General features: G+C 46.2%; 1 protein-coding gene across 3 annotated transcripts in view; it reads left to right on the forward strand.

Moving 5' to 3' along the window:
* The first annotated feature begins 3,651 nt into the window (after positions 1–3,651).
* Positions 3,652–12,583, forward strand: part of CLCN3 (chloride voltage-gated channel 3) — an 89,042-nt gene continuing 80,110 nt past the window's right edge. Inside the window, exon 1 of one of the 3 annotated variants that reach the window (XM_019965758.2) lies at positions 3,652–3,885. The gene's annotated coding sequence lies outside the window, so the exon portion shown is untranslated. Of the gene's footprint in view, positions 3,886–3,911; positions 4,098–12,583 lie in introns of those variants that run through there. The other 2 variants (XM_019965763.2, XM_019965761.2) reach the window with 2 other exon arrangements.

Genomic DNA, 12,583 nt, shown 5'->3' on the forward strand with positions numbered 1-12,583 from the left:
GGAGGCAGTGATCAACACCATCCCCAAGAAAAAGAAATCCAAAAAAGCAATATGGCTGTCTGAGGAGGCCTTACAAATATCTGTGAAAAGAAGAGAAGCGAAAAGCAAAGGAGAAAAGGAAAGATATACCCATTTGAATGCAGAATTCCAAAGAATGGGAAGGAGAGACAAGAAAGCCTTCCTCAGTGATCAGTGCAAAGAAATAGAGGAAAACAACAGAATGGGAAAGACTAGAGATCTCTTCAAGAAAATTAGAGATACCAAGGGGACATTTCATGCAAAGATGGGCTCGATAAAGGACAGAAATGGTATGGACCTAACAGAAGCAGAATATATTAAGAAGAGGTGGCAAGAATACACAGAAGAACTGTACAAAAAAGATCTTCACGACCCAGATAATCACGATGGTGTGATCACTCACCTAGAGCCAGACATCCTGGAGTGCAAAGTGAAGTGGGCCTTAGGAAGCATCACTACGAAATAAGCTAGTGGAAGGTGATGGAATTCCAGTTGAGCTGTTTCAAATCCTAAAAGGTGGTGCTGTGAAAGTGCTGCAGTCAATATGCCAGCAAATTTGGAAAACTCAGCAGCGGCCACAGGACTGGAAAAGATCAGTTTTCATTCCAATCCCAAAGAAAGGTAATGCCAAAGAATGTTCAAACTACTACACAATTGCATTTATCTCACATGCTAGCAAAATAATGCTCAAAATGGAGAAGGAAATGGCAACTCAAGTCAGTACTCTTGCCTGGAAAATTCCGTGGATGGAGGAGCCTAAGGTTACAGTCCATGGGGTTGCAAAGAATCAGATACGACTGAGCGATTTCACTTTCTTTCTTTCTATAGTTCCTTTTGGAGAAGGAAATGGCAACCCACTCCAGTGTTCTTGCCTGGAGAATCCCATGGATGGAGGGGTCTGGTGGGTCTATGGGGTTGCAAAGAGTCGGGCACGACTAAGCGACTAACACACACACACACACTGCTCAAAATTCTTCAAGTCAGCCTTCAACAGTACGTTTACCGTGAACTTCCAGATGTTCAAGCTGGATTTAGAAAAGGCAGAGGAACCAGAGATTAAATTGCCAACATCCATTGAATCATAGAAAAAGCAAGAGAGTTCCAGAAAAACATCTACTTCTGCTTTATTGACTATGCCAAAGCCTTTGACCGTTTGGATCACTGCAAACTGGAAAATTCTTAAAGAGATAGGAATACCAGACCACCTGACCTTCCTCTTGAGAAATCTGTTTGCAGGTAAGGTAACAACAGTTAGAACTAGACATGGAACAACAGACTTGTTCCAAATCAGGAAAGGAGTACGTGAATGCTGTCTATTGTCACCCTGCTTATTGAACTTATATGCAGAGTACGTCATGAGAAACGCTGGGCTAGATGAAGCACAAGCTGGAATCAAGATTGCTAGGAGAAATATCAAGAACCTCAGATATGCAGATGACACCACCCTTATGACGAAGAACTAAAGAGCCTCTTAATGAAAGTGAAAGAGGAGAGTGAAAAAGTTGGCTTAAAGCTCAACATTCAGAAAACTAAAATCATGGCATCTGGTCCCATCACTTCATGGGAAATAGATGGGGAAACAGTGGAAACAGTGGCTGACTTTATTTTTCTGGGCTCCAAAATCACTGAAGATGGTGATTGCAGCCATGAAATTAAAAGACGCTTGCTCCTTGGAAGAAAAGTTATGACCAACCTAGACAGCATATTAAAAAGCAGAGACATTACTTTGCCAACAAAGGTGCATTTAGTCAAGGCTATGGTTTTTCCAGTGGTCATGTATGGATGTGAGAGTTGAACTATAAATAAAGCTGAGTGTGGAAGAATTGACACCTTTGAACTGTGGTTTTGGAGAAGAGTCTTAAGAGTCCCTTGGACTGCAAAGAGATCCAACCAGTTCATCCTAAAGGAAATCAGTCCTGAATATTCATTGGAACGATTGATGCTGAAGCTGAAATTCCAATATTTTGGCCATCTGATTGGAAGAACTGAGTTGTTTGAAAAGACCCTGATGCTGGGAAAGATTGAAGGCGGGAGAAGGGGACAACAGAGCATAAGATGGTTGGATGGCATCACCGACTCAAAGGACATGACTGTGTGTAAACTCCGGGAGTTGGTGATGGACAGGGAGGCCTGGTGTGCTGCAGTCCATGGGGTCGCAAAGAGTTGGACGTGACTGAGTGACTAACTGAACTGATGGGCTTAGCTGCTGAGAGCCATGTGGGATCTTCCTGGACCAGGGATGGAATGGCTGTTCCCTGCATTGCAAGGCTGATTCTTAACCACTGGACCACCACAGAAGCCCAGAGGTTGTTATTCTCAGGAGATGAAACTCTGGGTAGAGTTTTATAATGTCCACATCCTACTGTCACAAACTTCAGGGGAAAAAAATTACACCTCAATACAAATGAAGCTAACACAGCAGAATTTTTGAATCTAGGTGACTGATCCTGTCATGCCCACGATTAAAACATTTCCCTGTTATATGCAGTTACTGTAAGTTGACTTTAGACTTCTAAAACATAAAATCTTAGAGTATTTATCATATACCTTAAATAAGTGAAAAACCATTTATGAGTTTTCAATGAACTCATTTCATCTGTCAGGTTTTCTGGGTTTGAAACTTTTCATAGAAAAATTTGGGGAAGAAAAACTACTCAACAACAACAACAACAACAAAGGTTTCCAACAGCTGCCAGTTATCTGGGATAAAACACAAAAACCGTGGGCACAATGGCTGACTCCTGCATCTCCCCTCCTATCCCCCTCCTACCTACAATCAGGTAACACCAGGGTATCATTCGCCTTTACCCTTCTACCTTTCTTTGCCACCAGGTGCTGTTGACCATCCCCTCTCCCCAGCTCCAGGTCAGAGGTCACCCTTTGAGATTCAGGCCATCCCGACTCCGCAGAGCCCCATACCGGCCTGTCCTTGAGCGGCCCTCCCTGCTCTTGGAATCCGCACTGGCACACCTAGGAGTTCCTCAACCGTTTGCCGAGAGGAAGTCCATTCAGCTCTGCCATTCAAATCCTCCTCAGGTTGCGTGTTTTTTCCAAAATAGTCAATTTCCAAGCATTTTTGAGAATTCGCAACGGCTAACCGGGTGCCGACGCGGTATCGGGGCCACCTGTATGGGCTGGCAGGCTGGCTGTCTCCAGAACCAGCGCTCTGGCCACTGCAGGCTCGCCTGCGGGGGCCGCAAGGTCCCCCAGCCCGGGGCTCGCGCAGCGCCCTTCGGCGCGTGCAGTCAGGTGCCGCCTCTGTCCTCTCGCGATGTCATCACCAGGAGGACCCTACCGCCTGCGGGACGTGACCAACCACCTCGGAAAGGTCACACCTCAATCGGCCCCGCCCCAAGGCGCCCGAGCCCCGCCTCCTGCCTCCACACGGCCCGCCCACCACCCCTAAGGCCCGCCCCTGCAGCTGCACTCCCGCCCCCTGTTCCCAACAGGTCCGCCCTTGTTCCCACCTGATTCTCCCACTCCCTCACGACCCGCCCACTGCTCCCACAAAGTCCGCCCCCTGCCTCCACAAGCCCCGCCCACTATTTCCACAAGTCCCGCCCCCTGCTCCCTCACGGCCCAATGGGCACCGACGCGGTTCCAACCGGGCTGGGCGCTGAACGGCCGCTCACGGCTACGCGGTGACGTCAGGCGCCGACGCACCTGTCGGCCCTGCTCTAGCCGCCCCTGTCCGCTTCCCGGGGTCGGTGGGTCGGACTGGACGATTCGGAACCGCAGCGCTTCCTGCGGTACCGTCAGCCTGTGGCCGGAGTTGGGCCGGGTGCCGAGGAGGGGTGCTGGCGGCCGGCCGCTCCAGTTTCTCTCCGAGTTGGAGCATGGCTGCAGCTGTGGTCCCTCCAGAGGGAGGTGAGCTTTAAGGCGGTCGTGTTTGATTCGGGGCAGCAGCGGGTCGAGTCCAGGGCTCCAGAGCCGGCGGCTCCAACCTGATGCGGCTCCCGCCTGGCTGAGCCCGTGGGTCGCGGTCGCTGTGGGGCTGGGCGCTCCGGCCGCCCTCAAATGCGGAGCCCGCCGGCGGCGCAGGACGCGGCCCCGGGGCTGCTCTGCCTCTGAGCGGCGAGGTGAGTGGCGGCGGCGGGCGGGGGCCGGGAGCCGGCGGGGCCGGCGTCTCTTGCCTCGCCATCCTGATCTTGGGACGGGTTGGCCTGCGGGACGCTGACCCCGCCAGCGGCAGGTGAGGCCCGAGACCGTTCTTTTAAGCTTGCGCCTGCTTTCTTCAGGAACTGCCAGAAGACCTTTGAACAGAGTGGACGTAGTTGCCAGGAAGAGATTGTGGGTTTCACTTTGGTGAAATTTGCCCAAATATAAACTTACTGTTCAGTGTCACTTTTTAAAAAATTTATGTGTATATCAAACCATAGTTTGTGTGTATACATAGCATTTGTGTTTTGATCTTAAACTTGGACTGGAAACCACCGTAGACACAGAAATTGACTTTCTATATAATGTGGTTTATTTGCACAGCATTTTAAAACTGGAGCTCATAGAAGACAATTAAGTACACCTTATGCATATTAGGGGCTGGAATTTGTGTTTCCTTTGGAAGAAAATTCTTTTTTATGAGATAAATTTTTTTATGAGTGACTACACTTTGTTTTTTTTTGATAATTCAGAAGTTCAGTTCTGCAAACTATAAACTTTTTGAGCCATGCATTTCAGTTCCTGCAGCATCATTGTGGTTTATGTGGTTTATTCAACAATCAAAGGATTGTTGAGTCTTTACATAAATAATTTGATGTCAGTCTATTTTACTTGCTTTGTGAGTCACTAGAAAATGCTGTGTAGCAGGGGAGGACATGCAGGAGTTAAAATGCTCCTGTATAGATGGTTGATTTTCACCTTAAAAGGTGCCAGTGCTGATTGTTTTTTTGTTACACAATAGGGCTTAAAAGCCAGGTGTGTGCCGTGCAGATATTTACTCAGATTAAGCCTGCAGTTTATGACCTCTGGTTGATAGGAACAGCCTATTATTGGCAGAACCCAGAGCAGATTGCATCTCCTCCCACACCTTACCCCCCACACTCTTCAAAGACTGATTCTTTGTTTGAAAAACACCTGAAATTATTTTAAGAGGTCATTATGAATGTATAGTACCTACATCTTTAGTTGGAACTTGTGTTTTAGCATATATTTTCAATCATATGCAAATGTCCTAGCTTTGAATAGATCCAGTTCAGGGGAAAGATTTGCTCGCATTATGGTTTTGTGTTAGTGAGTTGGCAGTTTTCCAGTTCATGTTGGTGATAGGCTTTCCATTTCCTGTTGTGACCTGTTGGTAATAATTTTCAGACTGCTCAGGAAGCCAGGTTTGATCTCTGTGGTGGGTCAGCTGCTAGAGCAGTGTCCTGGGAAGCTGGGCCACTGTCACTGCTTTGTGGAACTTTCAGCTTAGTTTCTAGTCAAACTTTTCAGCAGGGACCTAAAATATGATAAGGGTTAGCATTTACTGAGCAAATTCTGTGGTTCAGGATCTTTCTGAAGTGGTTCTGTATATTATCTGAGTTCTCATGTCAGCTCCTTGGAGTTGGTACTTTGCTGCCCTTCAAGGCAAGTAAGACTCAACAAAATTCTGGAAGAAAAGGTAGGGTGAGAGATGGTATCATAGGTCCATTCATTCTTCAATATAAAAGTAATATAAAATCATAGAAGCTCTGGAGTATCCTTTTTTAAAATTCTTCTTCCATGACTCAATAAACTGTTGTTTTTTTTAAAATTATACTCTCACATGTGTATTTAAACATAGTAGCTATGATACATTTTGATTCTTAGAGATCATTGTTCTTCAGTTAAGAATAAAATGAAAGGTGAATCTACATGGGGAAACTGTCCATTTGCATTGCTGAAATATAGAGAGATTTGATCTGCAGCTTTGATTGGAATGAAGTCAGGTAAACATATTTCTTGCCCTCATGGGAAGTAGTTGAACAGTTTCTGTCTTATAAAGTCATGAAAATTAGCTTTCAAAGTGTACGTCTTCCACAGCATCTTATTGTTGGGTTGTTTACCTTTTTGCTTGTGATAGTCTGAGCTTTATACTTGTATGTGTGTTTTTCCTTTTAAAATCATCTGGCATTTAACTTTTTTACTGGATCTAAAAAATATTTTGAATCTAGGAAATTTTCTTCAGAATAGATAGCCACTTCCTCTAGCAGGTTATGCATTTAGTAAAGGTGCAGTGATTTAGACATGCAACTATCTTAATGGACAGTAGGATAAAATATCAACAAATGTTACACTGGGAAGAAATCAGTTTAATTATCGTTGTTTCTTGTAAGTACTGACTATTTGTATCAGGATACATTCTTTAATCCGGTGATGTTTTGATGTGATCTACGTTTCATGATGTTGTAAGGGATGGAGGAACCAATCCTTTGTAAAATAGATTTGAGAAACTGTTAATAAGTTTTGTTTTCTCAAGAACCTTGCTCATGCTCTTAGCCTTGAAATTTCTAGGGGGTGTGTTTTATTACCCAAACTTATTTGCCCATGAACCTTGGGCTGGACCTGTGTTCTGTGCATAACTCTCTTTCGTAAATGTCTTTGTTACCCTCTTGACTCCATAGCTTGATTCATGCTAGTGCTTTTGCTTCACCTGACTAACCTCTTCTCTCATCTCTGCCCCAGTGAGGTCCGACCTTTTTTTTTCATCCAGCTGTGTCATGGTGGCTTGTGAGACGTTAGTTCACCGCCCAGGGTTTGAACCCAGGTCCCCACCAGCACTGGAAGCTCTGAGTCCTAACCTCTGGACCGCCAGGGAATGCCCTCTCCCCCCATTTTTAAGATCCAGGTCATGTATCTCTTCCAAAGAATGCTCGTCGTCATCAGCTACAGTGGGATGTGGTCTTCTCTCTGAACTCTTCAAACAGTTCTGGTGTCTACGTGTGTCCCCTTTTGTTATATTTACAAACTTACAAATTTGTAGGAAAAAGTTGTCATATCCCTGAGGACAGTAGGAAATGTAATTTATGCCATCAATCAATAAAAATTTCATTTGTATTATATTTTATTTTTTTACAGTTGCTTCAGTAAAGGAATAAGTGATTCTGTTGAAATTCATGGTCACATTTTAATCTTGGACTAGTATCTTGCTCATTTAGCTCCTGCGATGTTTCTTCCAGAAAGCTCCTTGGGGCCAAGTGATAGGTCACTCAGGAATCCCCCCTCGCCGCTGTCATCAATCCTGAGACTCTCGTTCATCTCTCTGGTTGCGGACACCCGGAATTTCCTTTGCCCCTCTCTGGTTGTGCCTGCTGTTCTCAGACAGCTGACAGACATGCCTTGGAAGCTTAGCCGTGGTCCTCAGCCCTACCCAGTTCCCTTGATGAGAACCCAGAGCCTTGTTGGAATTCTGAAGACTCAGTGTGCCTCCCTCAGCTCTGGGCCCCTGAGCCGCATGTCCAGTCTCCCTTGTTCTGCTCACCAGCCCCCCCGTTCTGGGCCGCACTGCTCAGTGTGTGCAGTCTGGGGACCACACTGGTGCTCAGAGTCACCACCCCCTTCTCTAGTCTGGCCTTGATCCTACGTTTGGAAAGCACGCTCTGGTGTTCAGTCCTGTAAGCTTCAGGAGACGACGCTTTGCTTCTTCCAGCTCTTTTGAATCAGTTAATAAAGTCAGAAACCAAGCGGGAATCTAGATTTCCCTGCTCCCTTCCTCGCGTGTTGTTGGTTACATGGCCTCCTCCGCAGTCCTTACAGCCCTTTCTGCGCTGTCATGTCACTGTGACTCAGTGCAGTGATGCCCTCATTGTGTTATACTCAAGGTTGTGAAGGGTCTCCTGGAGTAAGGGCCCCCGGACCCCTCCCCAGAGCTGGTCTTCAGTCTCCTGCCCTTCTTGTCTGTCCTCCACACTGCCGCCGAGGTTGGCTTGTTAAAGTTCGCTTCCGATCAGGTGACTTCTCTTAAAGACTTTGTGGTTTACCATGTGTTGACATGAGTGAGTGAATTGGTTCCTCAGCAGAACCCAAGAGCCTCTTCCTGCTTCTGGGCACCTCCCCAGCTACTCTCTAGTCCCCACCTCTTACTGAGCTGCCCGAGCAGTTTGTATTATGTTGCTTTTCCCCCTCATCAGCTTGTCGCCGCATGGTCGGCCTAGCTAACCCATCCTAACCCTGCAGCACTGTGTCCTCTTTCGGTGTTTGCAGACTCTCCCAGGCAGCAGCTTGTTTCTGGCATCGCGTGGACTTGCTGTGCCCCTCTCCTGTGTGCCTCTCCTACCGTGTGCAGTTACATGTGTGTCTTGCACCTTCACCACCTTGGGAATAGGGACCTCTTCTTACTCAGGACCCCCCAGCACATGCTGGGCGCTCAGCAAAAAGTTTGTCAAATACATTAATCAGTAACTCGGAAAACTGACTTTGCCTACTAGGTAAATGGTGGTGCTGTAAACTGAGATAGTGAGAGGGGGAGGACAAGTGGGTTTGTTTTCAGCTTAGGTCTCGTTGAATTTCAGTTCTCATACATCATCCAAGTACAGATAGATCAGTTTGTTATTCACACCATAGTTAACTGATCCAGGAAAATTCTGTAGATACAGATAGACTATTCTAAAATAAATATGGGAAAGCAAAGGAACTAGAATAACAAAAACAATTTCGGAAAGTAAGAATCAGGTGTGAGAAATCAATCTCTCCAATGTCAGGAGCTCCAGTAGTCAATACTGTGTGTTATTGCTGTAGGTGTAGAAACACAGATCAACGAAACAGAACAGAGAACTCTGAAACAGAACAGAGTTTTTTGAAATCTTTGAAACAGATTCACACAAATAAGCCCAACTAATTTTTAACAGAGGCCCCAGAACAATTCAGTGGGAGGAAGATAACTTTTTTGGCAAATGGCATTGGAGCAACTGGACATCCACACATCCAGAAACAAGCTTCAGCCTGGTCTTACAGCTTATACAGAAATTCACTCAACGTGGACTACAGTTGTAGTTCAGTCACTCCGTTGTGTTCGACTCTTTGCAGCCCCATGGACTACAGCATGCCAGGCTTCCCTATCCTTCAGCATCTCGTGGAGCTTGCTCAAACTCATGTCCATTGAGTCAGTGGTGCTATCCAGCCATCTTGTCCTCTGGACTAGAGTTAAGTATAAAATGTAAAATTATAAAAATTTTAGGAAAAAAATTTGGGAGAAATCTTTGGTAGTAGATTTCCTAGAGTTGATGCCAAAGCATAATCCTTCAGGGAAATATTGATAAATTGAACTTCATCAAACTTTGGCTTCATGATAGACCCTGTTAAAGGGCTTCCCTGATGGCTCAGTGGTAAAGAATAGACCAGCCAATGTAGGAGATACAGGTTCGATTCCTGGGTCAGGAAGATCCCCTGGAGGAGGAAATGGCAACCCACTCCACTATTCTTGCCTGGGAAATCCATGGACAGAGGAGCCTGGTGAGCTATAGTCCATGAGGTAACAAAAGAATAGATACAACTTAGCAACTAAACAACAAACAAGACCCTGTTAGAAAGAAGAAGACCAAGCTACAGAGTGGGAGAAAATATTTGCAAACAACACATCTGACAAAGGACTAGTATCTAAGATACATATTCTAAAATATGAAACTCAGAAGGAAAACAATTCAGTTAGAATTGGCAAAAGATATGAAGAGTCATATCGCTGAGGAGGATATGCAGGTAGCAAGTAAGCACTTAAAATATGTTCAACATTAGCTGTTAGGGAAACCACGTTAAAAGAACCATGAGATACCAAAACACACCTGTCAGAATGGTGAAACATATATACCACCGAGTGCCGGCTTGGATGTGGAAAACCAGGCTCACCCAGACATCGTAGGGAGGGATGTTAAATTGACGGTTTCTTTAGGAGCCAGACATGCAGTTAACATATGGCACAGTAATAGCAGTCCTTGGCTTTTATCCCGGAGAAATGAAGACTTTAAGTTCACAAAGAAATCTGTACATGGGTATTTATTGTGGCTTTGTTTGTGATAGCCCAAACCTGGAAAAGAGCCAGATGTTCTTCCACAGGTGAATGGCTAAACAAACATACGTGGTGTGTGTGTCACGGAGCACGACTCCACCATAAAGAGGGGTGGACTGCTGACAGACCCCAGCCCCGGACGGCTCTGCAGAGCCCTGCCGGGTGCCGAGTGGACCCGTCCCCAAAGGCGTGGACCACACGACTCCATTCGTGCAGTGCTGTTGACGCGGCAGAGTTACAGAAATAGAGAGCGGGCTGTAGGTCACCAGGGGTTAGGAGGCGGTGCTGGGGGACTGGAGGAGAGTGCTGTGGCTGTAGAGGCAGCAGGAGGGTCCTTGTGAGGGAAGGCCCTGTGTCAGTGTCACAGCGTGACCGTTGGGGATGCTCAGGGGAGGCGACGCAGGAGCTCTTTGAATTCCTTACCGCAGCTGCGTGCGAAATCACCGTTGCCGTTCTGTCGCCCAGTCATGTCCGACTCCTTGCGACCCATGGGCCACAGCAGGCCGACCTGCCTGTCCCTCGCCGTCTCCCAGAGTTTGCCCAAGTTCATGTTCATTGCATTGGTGATGTTGCCCAGCCATCTCATCTCCATTGTCTCCAAGTAAAAAGTTTAAAAAAGTGAAGCCCTCTTAAGCACATGGTGCTGTGCAGAAATGGGCGCGGCCAGGCCTTGTGCCGCCTTCCGGGGGGCAGACAGCCGTCAGTTATCCCACGAAGCAGGGTGACACTGCATCTGGGGCGTGTGCCGTCAGGGGAGGCGGGGGACTCACCGTGTGCACTGGGCCTGGTTGGGGCAGCCAGCCCAGGTGGACGGGTGCTGAGGCAGCTTTCGTTACAGCACACGACTTTGCAGTGGTTACTGCAGCTCTTCGTGTGTCAGTGTCCTCACCTGTGAAATGGGGATGACAGTAGAGCCTTTGGGGCTGTGGTTGTGGTTAGTACAGATACTAAATGAGTTTGTAATGTGCTTAGGGTGGTGCCTGACATATAAACTCTGCTGGAGAGTTTGTTCACTGACTAGAGGGTTCTTGAGGTAAGAGCTGAAGGATACATGGGACTGTCACCTCCATGAAGAGGGGAGGGCCCTTTCCACGCCCAGGGAGCAGCTGAGCCTGGGCAGGCACCGGGGCAGCCTCGTAGGGCCCAGAGGAGGGTGTATGTCTGGGAGAGGCGGGAGAGGCCTGGCTGCACGGGCTTGTCTGCTGTGTTGATTACTTTGCTGGCAAAACGTGGTGAGAAGTGATTAAGGCCTTAATGCATGGCATGGGGAGAGGTGAGCATCAGGCCTGCCCTGGGAAAAGATCATGCTGGCTGCAGGGTAGAGAAGAGATGCGAAGGGCCAGGGTGACGGTGCACAGATCACTGAGGAAGTCACTGCAGCGAACCAGTTTTCTCCCTGGGGACTTTTCTCGGATTAGCTCTACTCTTCATAGCTCTATAGGAGTATACTCGCAAGTCACTGTGTCTGTTAAAATGATTTGAAATGGTTTTGAATATGTTTTTAACAGTTTAAAAGGAAAAATAAGACTGTAGTAATCTTTTTTTTTTTTATATGCAGAATTTCAGTTGCTGTATTACGGTTTAAATACCCTTTTGTGATCAAGCCTAGGGATGGAGTTTAGAACCTGAAGCGGTTAAACACTGGTGTCCAGATTCCTTCTGTGTACTTACTTTATGCTTTCATAGATTCTTGACTATTTTATAGTGGTGTTGTGCAATAAAAACACCTGTGCTGCAAATCAAGCCACATGTATAGCTTTCAATTTCTTAGTAACCATATTAAAAAGAAAATGGTGAGATTAATTTTAATGATATATTTTATTTAACCCATTATATGTAAAGTATTATTTCAGCAGACACGTGCGTGCTTAATCTTATATGACTCTTTGCGACCCCATGGACTGTGGCCTGCCAGGCTCCTCTGTCCATGGGATTGCCCAGGCAAGAATATTGGAGTAGGGAAAAAGAAAACAATACTGGAGTGGGTTGCCATTTCCTCCTCCAGGGGGTCTGCCTGACCTAGGGATGGAACCTGTGTCTCCTGCATTGCAGGCAGATTCTTTACTGCTGAGCCACTAGGGAAAGCCCATTTGTTTCATCACGGAATCAATATAAAATTATTAATGAAATATTCGGCATTCCTTTTTTTATGAAATCACAGGAATCCAGTAGAGACTTCTCCTTAGAACCATATTTCAGGGCTAGTGGCTGCTGGTCAGACAGTTCAGCTCTACAGGTTTCTGGGTTAATAAGAATAGTTTTTTAAAGTTATTGAATTTATAGAAATAAGAACCCACACAGACCTGATTTTAACAAACTTTGAAACAGAGTTGGTTGCTCTTGTTACAAAGAAAGCTGTGAAGTTTAGATGTATCAGAGGTGTTCATGAAATGAAGTTTTTTAAACACTGCGAAAGGGTTAAGTTACAAGTTATCACTAACAGTTTTTGAGAGACTTCCAGGGACAAAATGGAGGAGCTGTGTTGGAACTTGCTAATGGAGGGCTCAGGACACAGTTTTACTTGAGCGGGATTTCTTGGTGTTGTACAGCCTCTAGCAAATTAATGTCCATTGACGCATGTTATCACAAGTATTAAGCGCTTCCAGT

Source organism: Bos indicus, chromosome 8, assembly GCF_029378745.1.
Source record: "Bos indicus isolate NIAB-ARS_2022 breed Sahiwal x Tharparkar chromosome 8, NIAB-ARS_B.indTharparkar_mat_pri_1.0, whole genome shotgun sequence".
NCBI lineage: Eukaryota > Metazoa > Chordata > Mammalia > Artiodactyla > Bovidae > Bos > Bos indicus.